The sequence below is a fragment of the Mobula birostris genome, chromosome 14, assembly GCF_030028105.1.
Source record: "Mobula birostris isolate sMobBir1 chromosome 14, sMobBir1.hap1, whole genome shotgun sequence".
Taxonomy (NCBI): Eukaryota; Metazoa; Chordata; class Chondrichthyes; order Myliobatiformes; family Myliobatidae; genus Mobula; species Mobula birostris.
The window spans coordinates 98,987,395-99,005,863 of record NC_092383.1 but is presented as its reverse complement, the minus strand read 5'-3'; the positions used below and the strand labels follow the sequence as shown (position 1 = coordinate 99,005,863).

At 52.8% G+C, this 18,469-nt stretch overlaps 1 protein-coding gene across 1 annotated transcript in view; it reads left to right on the top strand.

Annotated features, from left to right (window-relative positions):
* Positions 1 to 18,469, top strand: part of LOC140210153 (rho GTPase-activating protein 30-like) — a 198,392-nt gene that overhangs the window by 104,435 nt on the left and 75,488 nt on the right. The gene's annotated exons all lie outside the window — the stretch shown is intronic.

Below are 18,469 nucleotides of genomic sequence, written 5' to 3'. Positions count from 1 at the left end.
GTGAGAGAGGGACTGAGAGACACCGGTCAGTATACAGATATCTCCCTGAGAGAGAGAGACTAAGAGACACCGGTCATTGTACAGACATCTCCTGAGAGAAAGGGACTGAGAGACACCGGTCAGTGCACAGAAATCCCCTGAGACAGAAGGACTGAGAGAGACCGGTCAGTATACATTTCTCTCTCTGAGAGAGAGGGACTGAGAGACACCGGTCAGTGTACAGATATCCCCTTAGAGGGAGGGACTGAGAGACACCGGTCAGTGTACAGATATCCCCTGAGAGAGAGAGACTGCAGAGACACCGGTCAGTTTACAGATATCCCCTGAGAGAGAGGGACTGAGAGACACTGGTCAGTGTACAGATATCCCTCTGAGAGAGAGGGACTGAGAGGCACCTGTCATTGTACATATATCCCTGAGAGAGAGGGACTGAGAGACACCGGTCAGTGTACAGATATCCCCTGAGAGAGAGGGACTGAGAGACACTGGTTAGTGCACAGACATCCATGAGGTGGAGGGAATCAGAGATACTGGTCAGTGTACAGATATCCCCTGAGAGAGAGGGACTGGGAGACACCGGTCTGTGTACAGATCTCCCCTGATAGAGAGGGACTGAGAGACACCGGTCAGTGTACAGATATCCCTGAGAGAGAGGGACTGAGAGACACCGGTCAGCGTACAGATATCGAGGGATTGAGAGACACCGGTCAGTGTCCAGATATCCACTGAGAGAGAGGGACTGAGAAACACTGGTCAGTATACAGATATCCCCCTGAGAGAGATGGACTGAGAGACACCGGTCAGTGTACAGATATCCACTGAGAGAGAGGGACTGAGAAACACTGGTCAGTATACAGATATCCCCTGTGAGAGAGGGACTGAGAGACACCGTTCAGTGTACAGATATCCCCTGAGAAAGAGGGACTGAGAGACACCGGTCATTCTACATATATCCCTGAGAGAGAGGGACTGAGAGACACCGTTCAGTGTACGGATATCCCCTGAGAGAGAGGGACTGAGAGACACCGGTCAGTGTACAGATATCCCTGAGAGACAGGGACTGAGAGACACCGGTCAGTGTACGGATATCTCCCTGAGAGAGCGGGACTGAGAGACACTGGTCAGTGTACAGATATCCCTATGAGAGAGGGAGTGAGAGACACCGGTCAGTGAACAGATATCCCTGACAGAGAGGGACTGAGAGACACCGGTCACTGTACAGATATCCCCTGAGAGAGAGGGACTGAGAGTCACTGGTCAGTGTACAGATATCCCTGAGAGAGAGGGACTGAGAGACACCGGTCAGTGCACAGATATCCCCTGAGAGAGAGGGACTGAGAGACACCGGTCAGGGTACAGATATCCCCTAAGCGAGAGGGACTGAGAGACACCGGTCAGTGTAGAGATATCGCCCTGAGAGAGAGGGACTGAGAGACACTGGTCAGTGTACAGATATCCCTGAGAGAGAGGGACTGAGAGACACCGGTCAGTGCACAGATATCCCCTGAGAGAGAGGGACTGAGAGACACCGGTCAGGGTACAGATATCCCGTAAGCGAGAGGGACTGAGAAACACCTGTCAGTGTAGAGATATCTCCCGGAGAGAGAGGGACTGAGGGACACCGGTCAGTAAACAGATATCCCCTGAGAGAGAGGGACTGAGAGACACCGGTCAGTATACAGATATCTCCCTCAGAGAGAGGGACTGAGAGACACCGGTCAGTGTACAGATATCCCTGAGAGAGAGGGACTGAGAGACACCGGTCAGTATACAGATATCTCCCTGAGAGAGAGGGACTGAGAGACACCGGTCAGTATACAGATATCTCCCTGAGAGGGAGGGACTGAGAGACACCTGTCAGTATACAGATATCTCCCTGAGAGAGAGGGACTGAGAGACACTGGTCAGTATACAGATATCTCCCTGAGAGGGAGGGACTGAGAGACACCGGTCAGTATACAGATATCTCCCTGAGAGAGAGGGACTAAGAGACACCGGTCATTGTACAGACATCTCCTGAGAGAAAGGGACTGAGAGACACCGGTCAGTGTACAGAAATCCCCTGAGAGAGAGGGACTGAGAGAGACCGGTCAGTATACATTTCTCTCTCTGAGAGAGAGGGACTGAGAGACACCGGTCAGTGTACAGATATCCCCTAAGAGGGAGGGACTGAGAGACACCGGTCAGTGTACAGATATCCCTGAGAGAGAGGGACTGAGAGACACCGGTCAGTTTACAGATATCCCCCTGAGAGAGAAGGACTGAGAGACTCTGGTCAGTGTACAGATATCCCCTGAGAGAGAGAGACTGCAGAGACACTGGTGAGTGTACAGATATCCCCTGAGAGAGAGGGACTGAGAGACACTGGTCAGTGTACAGATATCCCTCTGAGAGAGAGGGACTGAGAGACACCTGTCATTGTACATATATCCCTGAGAGAGAGGGACTGAGAGACACCTGTCAGTGTACAGATATCCCCTGAGAGAGAGGGACTGAGAAACACTGGTCAGTATACAGATATCCCCCTGAGAGAGATGGACTGAGAGACACCGGTCAGTGTACAGATATCCACTGAGATAGAGGGACTGAGAAACACTGGTCAGTATACAGATATCCCCTGTGAGAGAGGGACTGAGAGACACCGTTCAGTGTACAGATATCCCCTGAGAAAGAGGGACTGAGAGACACCGGTCATTGTACATATATCCCTGAGAGAGAGGGACTGAGAGACACCGTTCAGTGTACAGATATCCCCTGAGAGAGAAGGACTGAGAGACACCGGTCAGTATACAGATATCCCTGAGAGACAGGGACTGAGAGACACCGGTCAGTGTACAGATATCCCTGTGAGAGGGGGAGTGAGAGACACCGGTCAGTGAACAGATATCCCTGAGAGAGAGGGACTGAGAGACACCGGTCACTGTACAGATATCCCCTGAGAGAGAGGGACTGAGAGTCACTGGTCAGTGTACAGATGTCCCTGAGAGAGAGGGACTGAGAGACACCGGTCAGTGCACAGATATCCCCTGAGAGAGAGGGACTGAGAGACACCGGTCAGGGTACAGATATCCCCTAAGCGAGAGGGACTGAGAGACACCGGTCAGTGTAGAGATATCGCCCTGAGAGAGAGGGACTGAGGGACACCGGTCAGTAAACAGATATCCCCTGAGAGAGAGGGACTGAGAGACACCGGTCAGAGTACAGATATCCCCTGAGAGAGAGGGACTGAGAGACATCGGTCAGTATACAGATATCTCCCTGAGAGAGAGGGACTGAGAGACACCGGTCAGTGCACAGATATCCCTGAGAGAGAGGGACTGAGAGACACCGGTCAGTATACAGATATCTCCCTGAGAGAGAGGGACTGAGGGATACCGGTCAGTGTACAGATAACCCGTGAGAGAGAGGGACTGAGAGACACCGGTTTGTATACAGATATCTCCCTGAGAGGGATGGACTGAGAGACACCTGTCAGTGTACAGATATCTCCCTGAGAGAGAGGGACTGAGAGACACCGGTCAGTATACAGATATCTCCCTGAGAGGGAGGGACTGAGAGACACCGGTCAGTATACAGATATCCCCTGAGAGAGAGGGACTGAGAGACACCGGTTAGTGTACAGATATCCCGGAGAGAGAGGGACTGAGAGACACCGGTCAGTGTACAGATATCCCCTGAGAGAGGGGGACTGAGAGACACCAGTAGTGTACAGATATCCCCCTGTGAGAGAGGGACTGAGAGACACCTGTCAGTATACAGATATCTCCCTGAGAGAGAGGGACTGGGAGACACCGGTCAGTGTACAGATATCCCCTGAGAGAGGGGGACTGAGAGAGACCGGTCAGTATACATTTCTCTCTCTGAGAGAGAGGGACTGAGAGACACCGGTCAGTGTACAGATATCCCCTTAGAGGGAGGGACTGAGAGACACCGGTCAGTGTACAGATATCCCCTGAGAGAGAGAGACTGCAGAGACACTGGTCAGTTTACAGATATCCCCTGAGAGAGAGGGACTGAGAGACACTGGTCAGTGTACACATATCCCTCTGAGAGAGAGGGACTGAGAGACACCTGTCATTGTACATATATCCCTGAGAGAGAGGGACTGAGAGACACCGGTCAGTGTACAGATATCCCCTGAGAGAGAGGGACTGAGAGACACCGGTCAGTGCACAGACATCCATGAGGTGGAGGGAGTCAGAGATACTGGTCAGTGTACAGATATCCCCTGAGAGAGAGGGACTGGGAGACACCGGTCTGTGTACAGATCTCCCCTGATAGAGGGAATCAGAGATACTGGTCAGTGTACAGATATCCCCTGAGAGAGAGGGACTGGGAGACACCGGTCTGTGTACAGATCTCCCCTGATAGAGAGGGACTGAGAGACACCGGTGAGTGTACAGATATCCCTGAGAGAGAGGGACTGAGAGACACCGGTCAGCGTACAGATATCGAGGGATTGAGAGACACCGGTCAGTGTCCAGATATCCACTGAGAGAGAGGGACTGAGAAACACTGGTCAGTATACAGATATCCCCCTGAGAGAGATGGACTGAGAGACACCGGTCAGTGTACAGATATCCACTGAGAGAGAGGGACTGAGAAACACAGTTCAGTGTACAGATATCCCCTGAGAAAGAGGGACTGAGAGACACCGGTCATTCTACATATATCCCTGAGAGAGAGGGACTGAGAGACACCGTTCAGTGTACAGATATCCCCTGAGAGAGAGGGACTGAGAGACACCGGTCAGTGTACAGATATCCCTGAGAGACAGGGACTGAGAGACACCGGTCAGTGTACGGATATCTCCCTGAGAGAGCGGGACTGAGAGACACTGGTCAGTGTACAGATATCCCCTGAGAGAGAGGGACTGAGAGTCACTGGTCAGTGTACAGATATCCCTGAGAGAGAGGGACTGAGAGATACCGGTCAGTGCACAGATATCCCCTGAGAGAGAGGGACTGAGACACACCGGTCAGGGTACAGATATCCCCTAAGCGAGAGGGACTGAGAGACACCGGTCAGTGTAGAGATATCGCCCTGAGAGAGAGGGACTGAGGGACACCGGTCAGTAAACAGATATCCCCTGAGAGAGAGGGACTGAGAGACACCGGTCAGTATACAGATATCTCCCTGAGAGAGAGGGACTGAGAGACACCGGTCAGTGTATAGATATCCCTGAGAGAGAGGGACTGAGAGACACCGGTCAGTATACAGATATCTCCCTGAGAGAGAGGGACTGAGGGACACCGGTCAATGTACAGATATCCCGTGAGAGAGAGGGACTGAGAGACACCGGTCAGTATACAGTTCTCTCCCTGAGAGAGAGGGACTGAGAGACACCGGTCAGTATACAGATATCTCCCTGAGAGGGAGGGACTGAGAGACACCGGTCAGTATACACATATCTCTCTGAGAGAGAGGGACTGAGAGACACTGGTCAGTATACAGATATCTCCCTGAGAGGGAGGGACTGAGAGACACCGGTCAGTATACAGATATCTCCCTGAGAGAGAGGGACTAAGAGACACCGGTCATTGTACAGACATCTCCTGAGAGAAAGGGACTGAGAGACACCGGTCAGTGTACAGAAATCCCCTGAGAGAGAGGGACTGAGAGAGACCGGTCAGTATACATTTCTCTCTCTGAGAGAGAGGGACTGAGAGACACCGGTCAGTGTACAGATATCCCCTAAGAGGGAGGGACTGAGAGACACCGGTCAGTGTACAGATATCCCTGAGAGAGAGGGACTGAGAGACACCGGTCAGTTTACAGATATCCCCCTGAGAGAGAAGGACTGAGAGACTCTGGTCAGTGTACAGATATCCCCTGAGAGAGAGAGACTGCAGAGACACTGGTGAGTGTACAGATATCCCCTGAGAGAGAGGGACTGAGAGACACTGGTCTGTGTACAGATTTCCCTCTGAGAGAGAGGGACTGAGAGACACCTGTCATTGTACATATATCCCTGAGAGAGAGGGACTGAGAGACACCGGTCAGTGTACAGATATCCCCTGAGAGAGAGGGACTGAGAGACACTGGTCAGTGCACAGACATCCATGAGGTAGAGGGAGTCAGAGATACTGGTCAGTGTACAGATATCCCCTGAGAGAGAGGGACTGGGAGACACCGGTCTGTGTACAGATCTCCCCTGATAGAGGGAATCAGAGATACTGGTCAGTGTACAGATATCCCCTGAGAGAGAGGGACTGGGAGACACCGGTCTGTGTACAGATCTCCCCTGATAGAGAGGGACTGAGAGACACCGGTCAGTGTTCAGATATCCCTGAGAGAGAGGGACTGAGAGACACCGGTCAGCGTACAGATATCCACTGAGAGAGAGGGACTGAGAAACACTGGTCAGTATACAGATATCCCCCTGAGAGAGATGGACTGAGAGACACCGGTCAGTGTACAGATATCCACTGAGAGAGAGGGACTGAGAAACACTGGTCAGTATACAGATATCCCCTGTGAGAGAGGGACTGAGAGACACCGTTCAGTGTACAGATATCCCCTGAGAAAGAGGGACTGAGACACACCGGTCATTGTACATATATCCCTGAGAGAGAGGGACTGAGAGACACCGTTCAGTGTACAGATATCCCCTGAGAGAGAAGGACTGAGAGACACCGGTCAGTATACAGATATCCCTGAGAGACAGGGACTGAGAGACACCGGTCAGTGTACGGATATCTCCCTGAGAGAGCGGGACTGAGAGACACTGGTCAGTGTACAGATATCCCTGTGAGAGAGGGAGTGAGAGACACCGGTCAGTGAACAGATATCCCTGAGAGAGAGGGACTGAGAGACACCGGTCACTGTACAGATATCCCCTGAGAGAGAGGGACTGAGAGTCACTGGTCAGTGTACAGATATCCCTGAGAGAGAGGGACTGAGAGACACCGGTCAGTGCACAGATATCCCCTGAGAGAGAGGGACTGAGAGACACCGGTCAGGGTACAGATATCCCCTAAGCGAGAGGGACTGAGAGACACCGGTCAGTGTAGAGATATCGCCCTGAGAGAGAGGGACTGAGGGACACCGGTCAGTAAACAGATATCCCCTGAGAGAGAGGGAGTGAGAGACACCGGTCAGTGCACAGATATCCCTGAGAGAGAGGGACTGAGAGACACCGGTCAGTATACAGATATCTCCCTGAGAGAGAGGGACTGAGGGATACCGGTCAGTGTACAGATATCCCGTGAGAGAGAGGGACTGAGAGACACCGGTTTGTATACAGATATCTCCCTGAGAGGGATGGACTGAGAGACACCTGTCAGTGTACAGCTATCTCCCTGAGAGAGAGGGACTGAGAGACACCGGTCAGTATACAGATATCTCCCTGAGAGGGAGGGACTGAGAGACACCGGTCAGTATACAGATATCCCCTGAGAGAGAGGGACTGAGAGACACCGGTTAGTGTACAGATATCCCTGAGAGAGAGGGACTGAGAGACACCAGTCAGTGCACAGATATCACCTGAGAGAGAGGGACTGAGAGACACCGGTCAGGGTACAGATATCCCCAAAGCGAGAGGGACTGAGAGACACCGGTCAGTGTAGAGATATCGCCCTGAGAGAGAGGGACTGAGGGACACCGGTCAGTAAACAGATATCCCCTGAGAGAGAGGGACTGAGAGACACCGGTCAGAGTACAGATATCCCCTGAGAGAGAGGGACTGAGAGACATCGGTCAGTATACAGATATCTTCCTGAGAGAGAGGGACTGAGAGACACCGGTCAGTGTACAGATATCCCTGAGAGAGAGGGACTGAGAGACACCGGTCAGTATACAGATATCTCCCTGAGAGAGAGGGACTGAGGGACACCGGTCAGTGTACAGATATCCCGTGAGAGAGAGGGACTGAGAGACACCGGTCAGTATACAGATATCTCCCTGAGAGGGATGGACTGAGAGACACCGGTCAGTGTACAGATATCCCCTGAGAGAGGGGGACTGAGAGACACCAGTAGTGTACAGATATCCCCCTGTGAGAGAGGGACTGAGAGACACCTGTCAGTATACAGATATCTCCCTGAGATGGAGGGACTGGGAGACACCGGTTAGTGTACAGATATACGGAGAGAGAGGGACTGAGAGACACCGGTCAGTGTACAGATATCCCCTGAGAGAGGGGGACTGAGAGACACCAGTAGTGTACAGATATCCCCCTGTGAGAGAGGGACTGAGAGACACAGGTCAGTGTAGAGATATCCCCTGAGAGAGAGGGACTGAGAGACACCAGTCAGTGTACAGATCTCCCCCTGAGAGAGAGGGACTGAGAGACACCGGTCAGTGTACAGATATCCCCTGAGAGAGAGGGACTGAGAGACACCGGTCAGTGTGCAGATATTCCTGAGAGAGAGGGACTGAAAGACACCGGTCAGTGTACAGATATCCCCTGAGAGAGAGGGACTGAGAGACACCGGTCAGTGTACAGATATCCCCTGAGAGACTGGGACTGAGAGACACCAGTCAGTGTACAGATATCGAGGGACTGAGAGACACCGGTCAGTGTACAGATATCCCCTGAGAGAGAGAGGGACTGAGAGACACCGGTCACTGTACAGATATCCCTGAGAGAGAGGGACTGAGAGACACCAGTCAGTGTACAGATATCCCCTGAGAGAGAGGGACTGAGAGACACCGGTCAGTGTACAGATATCCCCTGAGAGAGAGGGACTGAGAGACACCGGTCAGTGTACAGATATCCCCTGAGAGACTGGGACTGAGAGACACCAGTCAGTGTACAGATATCGAGGGACTGAGAGACACCGGTCAGTGTACAGATATCCCCTGAGAGAGAGAGGGACTGAGAGACACCGGTCACTGTACAGATATCCATGAGAGAGAGGGACTGAGAGACACCGGTCAGTGCACAAATATCCCCTGAGAGAGAGGGACTGAGTGACACCGGTCATTGTACAGATATCCCCTGAGAGAGAGGGACTGAGAGAGACCGGTCAGTATACAGTTCTCTCCCTGAGAGAGAGGGACTAAGAGACACCGGTCAGTAAACAGATATCCCCTGAGAGAGAGGGACTGAGAGACACCGGTCAGTGCACAGATATCCCCTGACAGAGAGGGACTGAGAGACACCGGTCAGTATACAGTTCTCTCCCTGAGAGAGAAGGACTGAGAGACACCGGTCAGTGTACAGATATCCCCCTGAGAGAGAGGGACTGAGAGACACCGGTCAGTGTACAGATATCCCCTGAGAGAGGTGGACTGAGAGACACCAGTCAGTGTACAGATATCCCCCTGTGAGAGAGGGACTGAGAGACACAGGTCTGTGTACAGATATCCCCTGAGAGAGAGGGACTGAGAGACACCGGTCATGTACAGATCTCCCCCTGAGAGAGAGGGACTGAGAGACACCGGTCAGTATACAGATATCCCCTGAGAAGGAGGGACTGAGAGACACCGGTCCGTGTACAGATATCCCCCTGTGAGAGAGGGACTGATAGACACCGGTCGCTATACAGATATCCACTGAGAGAGAGGGACTGAGAGACACCGGTCAGTGTGCAGATACATCTGAGAGAGAGGGACTGAGAGACACCGGTCAGTGTACAGATATCCCCTGAGAGAGAGGGACTGAGAGACACTGGTCAGTGTACAGATATCTCCTGAGAGAGAGGGACTGAGAGACACTGGTCAGTGTGCAGATATCTCCTGAGAGAGAGGGACTGAGAGACACCGGTCAGTGCACAGATATCCCCTGAGAGAGAGGGACTGAGAGACACCGGTCAGGGTACAGATATCCCCTAAGCGAGAGGGACTGAGAGACACCGGTCAGTGTACAGATATCCCCCAGAGAGAGAGGGACTGAGAGACACTGGTCAGTATACAGATATTCCCTGACAGAGAGGGACTGAGAGACATCGGTCAGTATACAGATATCCCCTGAGAGAGAGGGACTGAGAGACACCGGTCAGTGTGCAGATATCCCTGAGAGAGAGGGACTGAGAGACACCGGTCAGTGTACAGATATCCCTTAGAGAGAGGGACTGAGAGACACCGGTCAGTGCTCAGATATCCCCTGAGAGAGAGGGACTGAGAGACACCGGTCAGTATACTGATATCCCTGAGAGAGAGGGACTGAGAGACACCGGTCAGTGTACAGATATCCCTGAGAGAGAGGGACTGAGAGACACCGGTCAGTGTACAGATATCCCTGAGAGAGAAGGACTGAGAGACACCGGTCAGTGTACAGATATCCCCTGAGAGAGAGGGACTGAGTGACACTGGTCACTGTACAGATAACCCCTTAGCGGGAGGGAATGAGAGACACTGGTCAGTGTATAGATATCCCCTGAGAGAGAGGGACTGAGAGACACCGGTCAGAGTACAGATATCTTCTGAGAGAGAGGGACTGAGAGACACCGGTCAGTGTACAGATATTCCCTGAGAGAGAGGGTCTGAGAGACACCGGTCAGTGTACTGATAGCCCTGAGAGAGAGGGACTGGGAGACACCGGTCTGTGTACAGATCTTCCCTGATAGAGAGGGACTGAGAGACACCGGTCAGTGTACAGATATCCCTGAGAGAGAGGGACTGAGAGACACCGGTCAGTGTACAGATATCCCCTGAGAGAGAGGGACTGAGAGACACCGGTCAGTGCACAGATATCCCTGAGAGACAGGGACTGAGAGACACGGGTCAGTGTACAGATATCTCCCTGAGAGAGCGGGACTGAGAGACACTGGTCAGTGTACAGATATCCCTGTGAGAGAGGGACTGAGAGACACCGGTCAGTGTATAGATATCCCCTTAGAGAGAGGGACTGAGAGACACTGGTCAGTGTACAGACATCCATGAGATAGAGGGAATCAGAGATACTGGTCAGTGTACAGATATCCCGAGAGAGAGGGACTGGGAGACACCGGTCTGTGTACAGATCTCCCCTCATAGAGAGGGACTGAGAGACACCGGTCAGTGTACAGATATCCCTGAGGGAGAGGGACTGAGAGACACCGGTCAGCGTACAGATATCGAGGGATTGAGAGACACCGGTCAGTGTCCAGATATCCCTGTGAGAGAGGGACTGAGAGACACCGGTCAGTGTACAGATAACCCCCTGAGAGAGAGGGACAGAGAGACACTGGTCAGTGTACAGATATCCCCTGAGAGAGAGGGACTGAGAGACACTGGTCAGTATACAGATATCCCCTGAGAGAGAGAGACTGAGAGACACCGTTCAGTTTACAGATATCCCCTGAGAGAGAGGGACTGAGAGACACCGGTCATTGTACATATATCCCTGAGAGAGAGGGACTGAGAGACACCGGTCAGAGTACAGATATCCCCTGAGAGAGAGGGACTGAGAGACACGGGTCAGTGTACAGATATCTCCCTGAGAGAGCGGGACTGAGAGACACTGGTCAGTGTACAGATATCCCTGTGAGAGAGGGACTGAGAGACACCGGTCAGTGTACTGATATCCCCTGACATAGAGGGACTGAGAGACACTGGTCAGTGTACAGATATCCCTGAGAGAGAGGGACTGAGAGACACCGGTCAGTGCACAGATATCCCCTGAGAGAGAGGGACTGAGAGACACCGGTCAGGGTACAGATATCCCCTAAGCGAGAGGGACTGAGAGACACCGGTAAGTGTAGAGATATCTCCCTGAGAGAGAGGAACTGAGGGACACCGGTCAGTAAACAGATATCCCCTGACAGAGAGGGACTGAGAGACACCAGTCAGAGTACAGATATCCCCTGAGAGAAACGGACTGAGAGACACCGGTCAGTGTACAGATATCCCTGAGAGACAGGGACTGAGAGACACCGGTCAGTGTACAGCTATCTCCCTGAGAGAGAGGGACTGAGAGGCACTGGTCAGTGTACAGATATCCCTGTGAGAGAGGGACTGAGAGACACTGGTCAGTGTACAGATATCTCCTGAGAGAGAGGGACTGAGAGACACCGGTCAGGGTACAGATATCCCCTAAGCGAGAGGGACTGAGAGACACCGGTAAGTGTAGAGATATCTCCCTGAGAGAGAGGAACTGAGGGACACCGGTCAGTACACAGATATCCCTGAGAGAGAGGGACTGAGAGACACCGGTCAGTGTACAGATATCCCTGAGAGAGAGGGACTGAGAGACACCGGTCAGTGTACAGATATCCCCTGAGAGCGAGGGACTGAGAGACACCGGTCAGTGTACAGATATCCCCTGAGAGAGAGGGACTGAGAGACACCGGTCAGTATACTGATATCCCTGAGAGAGAGGGACTGAGAGACACCGGTCTGTGTACAGATATCCCTGAGAGAGAGGGACTGAGAGACACCGGTCACTGTACAGATATCCCCTGAGAAAGAGGGACTGAGAGACACCGGTCATTGTACATATATCCCTGAGAGAGAGGGACTGAGAGACACCGTTCAGTGTACAGATATCCCCTGAGAGAGAGGGACTGAGAGACACCGGTCAGTATACAGATATCCCTGAGAGACAGGGACTGAGAGACACCGGTCAGTGTACGGATATCTCCCTGAGAGAGCGGGACTGAGAGACACTGGTCAGTGTACAGATATCCCTGTGAGAGAGGGAGTGAGAGACACCGGTCAGTGAACAGATATCCCTGAGAGAGAGGGACTGAGAGACACCGGTCACTGTACAGATATCCCCTGAGAGAGAGGGACTGAGAGTCACTGGTCAGTGTACAGATATCCCTGAGAGAGAGGGACTGAGAGACACCGGTCAGTGCACAGATATCCCCTGAGAGAGAGGGACTGAGAGACACCGGTCAGGGTACAGATATCCCCTAAGCGAGAGGGACTGAGAGACACCGGTCAGTGTAGACATATCGCCCTGAGAGAGAGGGACTGAGGGACACCGGTCAGTAAACAGATATCCCCTGAGAGAGAGGGACTGAGAGACACCGGTCAGAGTACAGATATCCCCTGAGAGAGAGGGACTGAGAGACATCGGTCAGTATACAGATATCTCCCTGAGAGAGAGGGACTGAGAGACACCGGTCAGTGTACAGATATCCCTGAGAGAGAGGGACTGAGAGACACCGGTCAGTATACAGATATCTCCCTGAGAGGGATGGACTGAGAGACACCTGTCAGTGTACAGATATCTCCCTGAGAGAGAGGGACTGAGAGACACCGGTCAGTATACAGATATCTCCCTGAGAGGGAGGGACGGAGAGACACCGGTCAGTATACAGATATCCCCTGACAGAGAGGGACTGAGAGACACCGGTTAGTGTACAGATATCCCGGAGAGAGAGGGACTGAGAGACACCGGTCAGTGTACAGATATCCCCTGAGAGAGGGGGACTGAGAGACACCAGTAGTGTACAGATATCCCCCTGTGAGAGAGGGACTGAGAGACACCTGTCAGTATACAAATATCTCCCTGAGAGAGAGGGACTGGGAGACACCGGTTAGAGTACAGATATACGGAGAGAGAGGGACTGAGAGACACCGGTCAGTGTACAGATATCCCCTGAGAGAGGGGGACTGAGAGACACCAGTAGTGTACAGATATCCCCCTGTGAGAGAGGGACTGAGAGACACAGGTCAGTGTACGGATATCCCCTGAGAGAGAGGGACTGAGAGACACCAGTCAGTGTACAGATCTCCCCCTGAGAGAGAGGGACTGGGAGACACCGGTCAGTGTACAGATATCCCCTGAGAGCGAGGGACTGAGAGACACCGGTCAGTGTACAGATATCCCCTGAGAGAGAGGGACTGAGAGACACCGGTCAGTATACTGATATCCCTGAGAGAGAGGGACTGAGAGACACCGGTCTGTGTACAGATATCCCTGAGAGAGAGGGACTGAGAGACACCGGTCACTGTACAGATATCCCCTGAGAAAGAGGGACTGAGAGACACCGGTCATTGTACATATATCCCTGAGAGAGAGGGACTGAGAGACACCGTTCAGTGTACAGATATCCCCTGAGAGAGAGGGACTGAGAGACACCGGTCAGTATACAGATATCCCTGAGAGACAGGGACTGAGAGACACCGGTCAGTGTACGGATATCTCCCTGAGAGAGCGGGACTGAGAGACACTGGTCAGTGTACAGATATCCCTGTGAGAGAGGGAGTGAGAGACACCGGTCAGTGAACAGATATCCCTGAGAGAGAGGGACTGAGAGACACCGGTCACTGTACAGATATCCCCTGAGAGAGAGGGACTGAGAGTCACTGGTCAGTGTACAGATATCCCTGAGAGAGAGGGACTGAGAGACACCGGTCAGTGCACAGATATCCCCTGAGAGAGAGGGACTGAGAGACACCGGTCAGGGTACAGATATCCCCTAAGCGAGAGGGACTGAGAGACACCGGTCAGTGTAGACATATCGCCCTGAGAGAGAGGGACTGAGGGACACCGGTCAGTAAACAGATATCCCCTGAGAGAGAGGGACTGAGAGACACCGGTCAGAGTACAGATATCCCCTGAGAGAGAGGGACTGAGAGACATCGGTCAGTATACAGATATCTCCCTGAGAGAGAGGGACTGAGAGACACCGGTCAGTGTACAGATATCCCTGAGAGAGAGGGACTGAGAGACACCGGTCAGTATACAGATATCTCCCTGAGAGGGATGGACTGAGAGACACCTGTCAGTGTACAGATATCTCCCTGAGAGAGAGGGACTGAGAGACACCGGTCAGTATACAGATATCTCCCTGAGAGGGAGGGACGGAGAGACACCGGTCAGTATACAGATATCCCCTGACAGAGAGGGACTGAGAGACACCGGTTAGTGTACAGATATCCCGGAGAGAGAGGGACTGAGAGACACCGGTCAGTGTACAGATATCCCCTGAGAGAGGGGGACTGAGAGACACCAGTAGTGTACAGATATCCCCCTGTGAGAGAGGGACTGAGAGACACCTGTCAGTATACAAATATCTCCCTGAGAGAGAGGGACTGGGAGACACCGGTTAGAGTACAGATATACGGAGAGAGAGGGACTGACAGACACCGGTCAGTGTACAGATATCCCCCGAGAGAGGGGGACTGAGAGACACCAGTAGTGTACAGATATCCCCCTGTGAGAGAGGGACTGAGAGATACAGGTCAGTGTACGGATATCCCCTGAGAGAGAGGGACTGAGAGACACCAGTCAGTGTACAGATCTCCCCCTGAGAGAGAGGGACTGGGAGACACCGGTCAGTGTACAGATATCCCCTGAGAGAGAGGGACTGAGAGACACCGGTCAGTGTACAGATATCCCCTGAGAGACTGGGACTGAGAGACACCAGTCAGTGTACAGATATCGAGGGACTGAGAGACACCGGTCAGTGCACAAATATCCCCTGAGAGAGAGGGACTGAGTGACACCGGTCATTGTACATATACCTCCTGAGAGAGAGGGACTGAGAAAGACCGGTCAGTATACAGTTCTCTCCCTGAGAGAGAGGGACTGAGAGACACCGGTCAGTGTACAGATATCCCCTGAGAGAGAGGGACTGAGAGACACCGGTCAGTGTACAGATATCCCCTGAGAGACTGGGACTGAGAGACACCAGTCAGTGTACAGATATCGAGGGACTGAAAGACACCGGTCAGTGTACAGATATCCCCTGAGAGAGAGAGGGACTGAGAGACACCGGTCACTGTACAGATATCTATGAGAGAGAGGGACTGAGAGACACCGGTCAGTGCACAAATATCCCCTGAGAGAGAGGGACTGAGTGACACCGGTCATTGTACAGATATCCCCTGAGAGAGAGGGACTGAGAGACACCGGTCAGTGTACAGATATCCCTGAGAGACAGGGACTGAGAGACACCGGTCAGTGTACGGATATCTCCCTGAGAGAGCGGGACTGAGAGACACTGGTCAGTGTACAGATATCCCTGTGAGAGAGGGAGTGAGAGACACCGGTCAGTGAACAGATATCCCTGAGAGAGAGGGACTGAGAGACACCGGTCAGTGCACAGATATCACCTGAGAGAGAGGGACTGAGAGACACCGGTCAGGGTACAGATATCCCCTAAGCGAGAGGGACTGAGAGACACCGGTCAGTGTAGAGATATCGCCCTGAGAGAGAGGGACTGAGGGACACCGGTCAGTAAACAGATATCCCCTGAGAGAGAGGGACTGAGAGACACCGGTCAGAGTACAGATATCCCCTGAGAGAGAGGGACTGAGAGACATCGGTCAGTATACAGATATCTCCCTGAGAGAGAGGGACTGAGAGACACCGGTCAGTGTACAGATAACCCTGAGAGAGAGGGACTGAGAGACACCGGTCAGTATACAGATATCTCCCTGAGAGAGAGGGACTGAGGGACACCGGTCAGTGTACAGATATCCCGTGAGAGAGAGGGACTGAGAGACACCGGTCAGTATACAGATATCTCCCTGCGAGGGATGGACTGAGAGACACCGGTCAGTGTACAGATATCCCCTGAGAGAGGGGGACTGAGAGACACCAGTAGTGTACAGATATCCCCCTGTGAGAGAGGGACTGAGAGACACCTGTCAGTATACAGATATCTCCCTGAGAGAGAGGGACTGGGAGACACCGGTTAGTGTACAGATATACGGAGAGAGAGGGACTGAGAGACACCGGTCAGTGTACAGATATCCCCTGAGAGAGAGGGACTGAGAGACACCGGTCAGTGTGCAGATATTCCTGAGAGAGAGGGACTGAAAGACACCGGTCAGTGTACAGATATCCCCTGAGAGAGAGGCACTGAGAGACACCGGTCAGTGTACAGATATCCCCTGAGAGACTGGGACTGAGAGACACCAGTCAGTGTACAGATATCGAGGGACTGAGAGACACCGGTCACTGTACAGATATCCCTGAGAGAGAGGGACTGAGTGACACCGGTCATTGTACAGATATCTCCTGAGAGAGAGGGACTGAGAGAGACCGGTCAGTATACAGTTCTCTCCCTGAGAGAGAGGGACTGAGAGACACCGGTCAGTGTACAGATATCCCCTGAGAGAGAGGGACTGAGAGACACCGGTCAGTGTACAGATATCCCCTGAGAGACTGGGACTGAGAGACACCCGTCAGTGTACAGATATCGAGGGACTGAGAGACACCGGTCAGTGTACAGATATCCCCTGTGAGAGAGAGGGACTGAGAGACACCGGTCACTGTACAGATATCCATGAGAGAGAGGGACTGAGAGACACCGGTCAGTGCACAAATATCCCCTGAGAGAGAGGGACTGTGTGACACCGGTCATTGTACAGATATCCCCTGAGAGAGAGGGACTGAGAGAGACCGGTCAGTATACAGTTCTCTCCCTGAGAGAGAGGGACTGAGAGACACCGGTCAGTGTACAGATATCCCCCTGAGAGAGAGGGACGGAGAGACACCGGTCAGTGTACAGATATCCCCTGAGAGAGGTGGACTGAGAGACACCAGTCAGTGTACAGATATCCCCCTGTGAGAGAGGGACTGAGAAACACAGGTCTGTGTACAGATATCCCCTGAGAGAGAGGGACTGGGAGACACCGGTCATGTACAGATCTCCCCCTGAGAGAGAGGGACTGAGAGACACCGGTCAGTATACAGATATCCCCTGAGAAGGAGGGACTGAGAGACACCGGTCCGTGTACAGATATCCCCCTGTGAGAGAGGGTCTGAGAGACACCGGTCAGTGTACAGATATCCCCTGAGAGAGAGGGACTGAGAGACACTGGTCACTGTACAGATATCCCGTTAGCGGGAGGGAATGAGAGACACTGGTCAGTGTACAGATATCCCCTGAGAGAGAGGGACTGAGAGACACCGGTCAGCGTACAGATATCGAGGGATTGAGAGACACCGGTCAGTGTCCAGATATCCCTGTGAGAGATGGACTGAGAGACACCGGTAAGTGTACAGATAACCCCCTGAGAGAGAGGGACTGAGAGACACCGGTCAGTGTACAGATATCCCCTGAGAGAGAGGGACTGAGAGACACCGTTCAGTGTATAGATGTCCCCTGAGAGAGAGGGACTGAGAGACACCGGTCATTGTACATATATCCCTGAGAGAGAGGGACTGAGAGACACCGGTCAGTGTACAGATATCCCGTGAGAGAGAGGGACTGAGAGACACCGGTCAGTGCACAGATATCTCTGAGAGACAGGGACTGAGAGACACGGGTCAGTGTACAGATATCTCCCTGAGAGAGCGGGACTGAGAGACACTGGTCAGTGTACAGATATCCCTGTGAGAGAGGGACTGAGAGACACCGGTCAGTGTATAGATATCCCCTTAGAGAGAGGGACTGAGAGACACTGGTCAGTGTACAGACATCCATGAGATAGAGGGAATCAGAGATACTGGTCAGTGTACAGATATCCCGAGAGAGAGGGACTGGGAGACACCGGTCTGTGTACAGATCTCCCCTGATAGAGAGGGACTGAGAGACACCGGTCAGTGTACAGATATCCCTGAGAGAGAGGGACTGAGAGACACCGGTCAGCGTACAGATATCGAGGGATTGAGAGACACCGGTCAGTGTCCAGATATCCC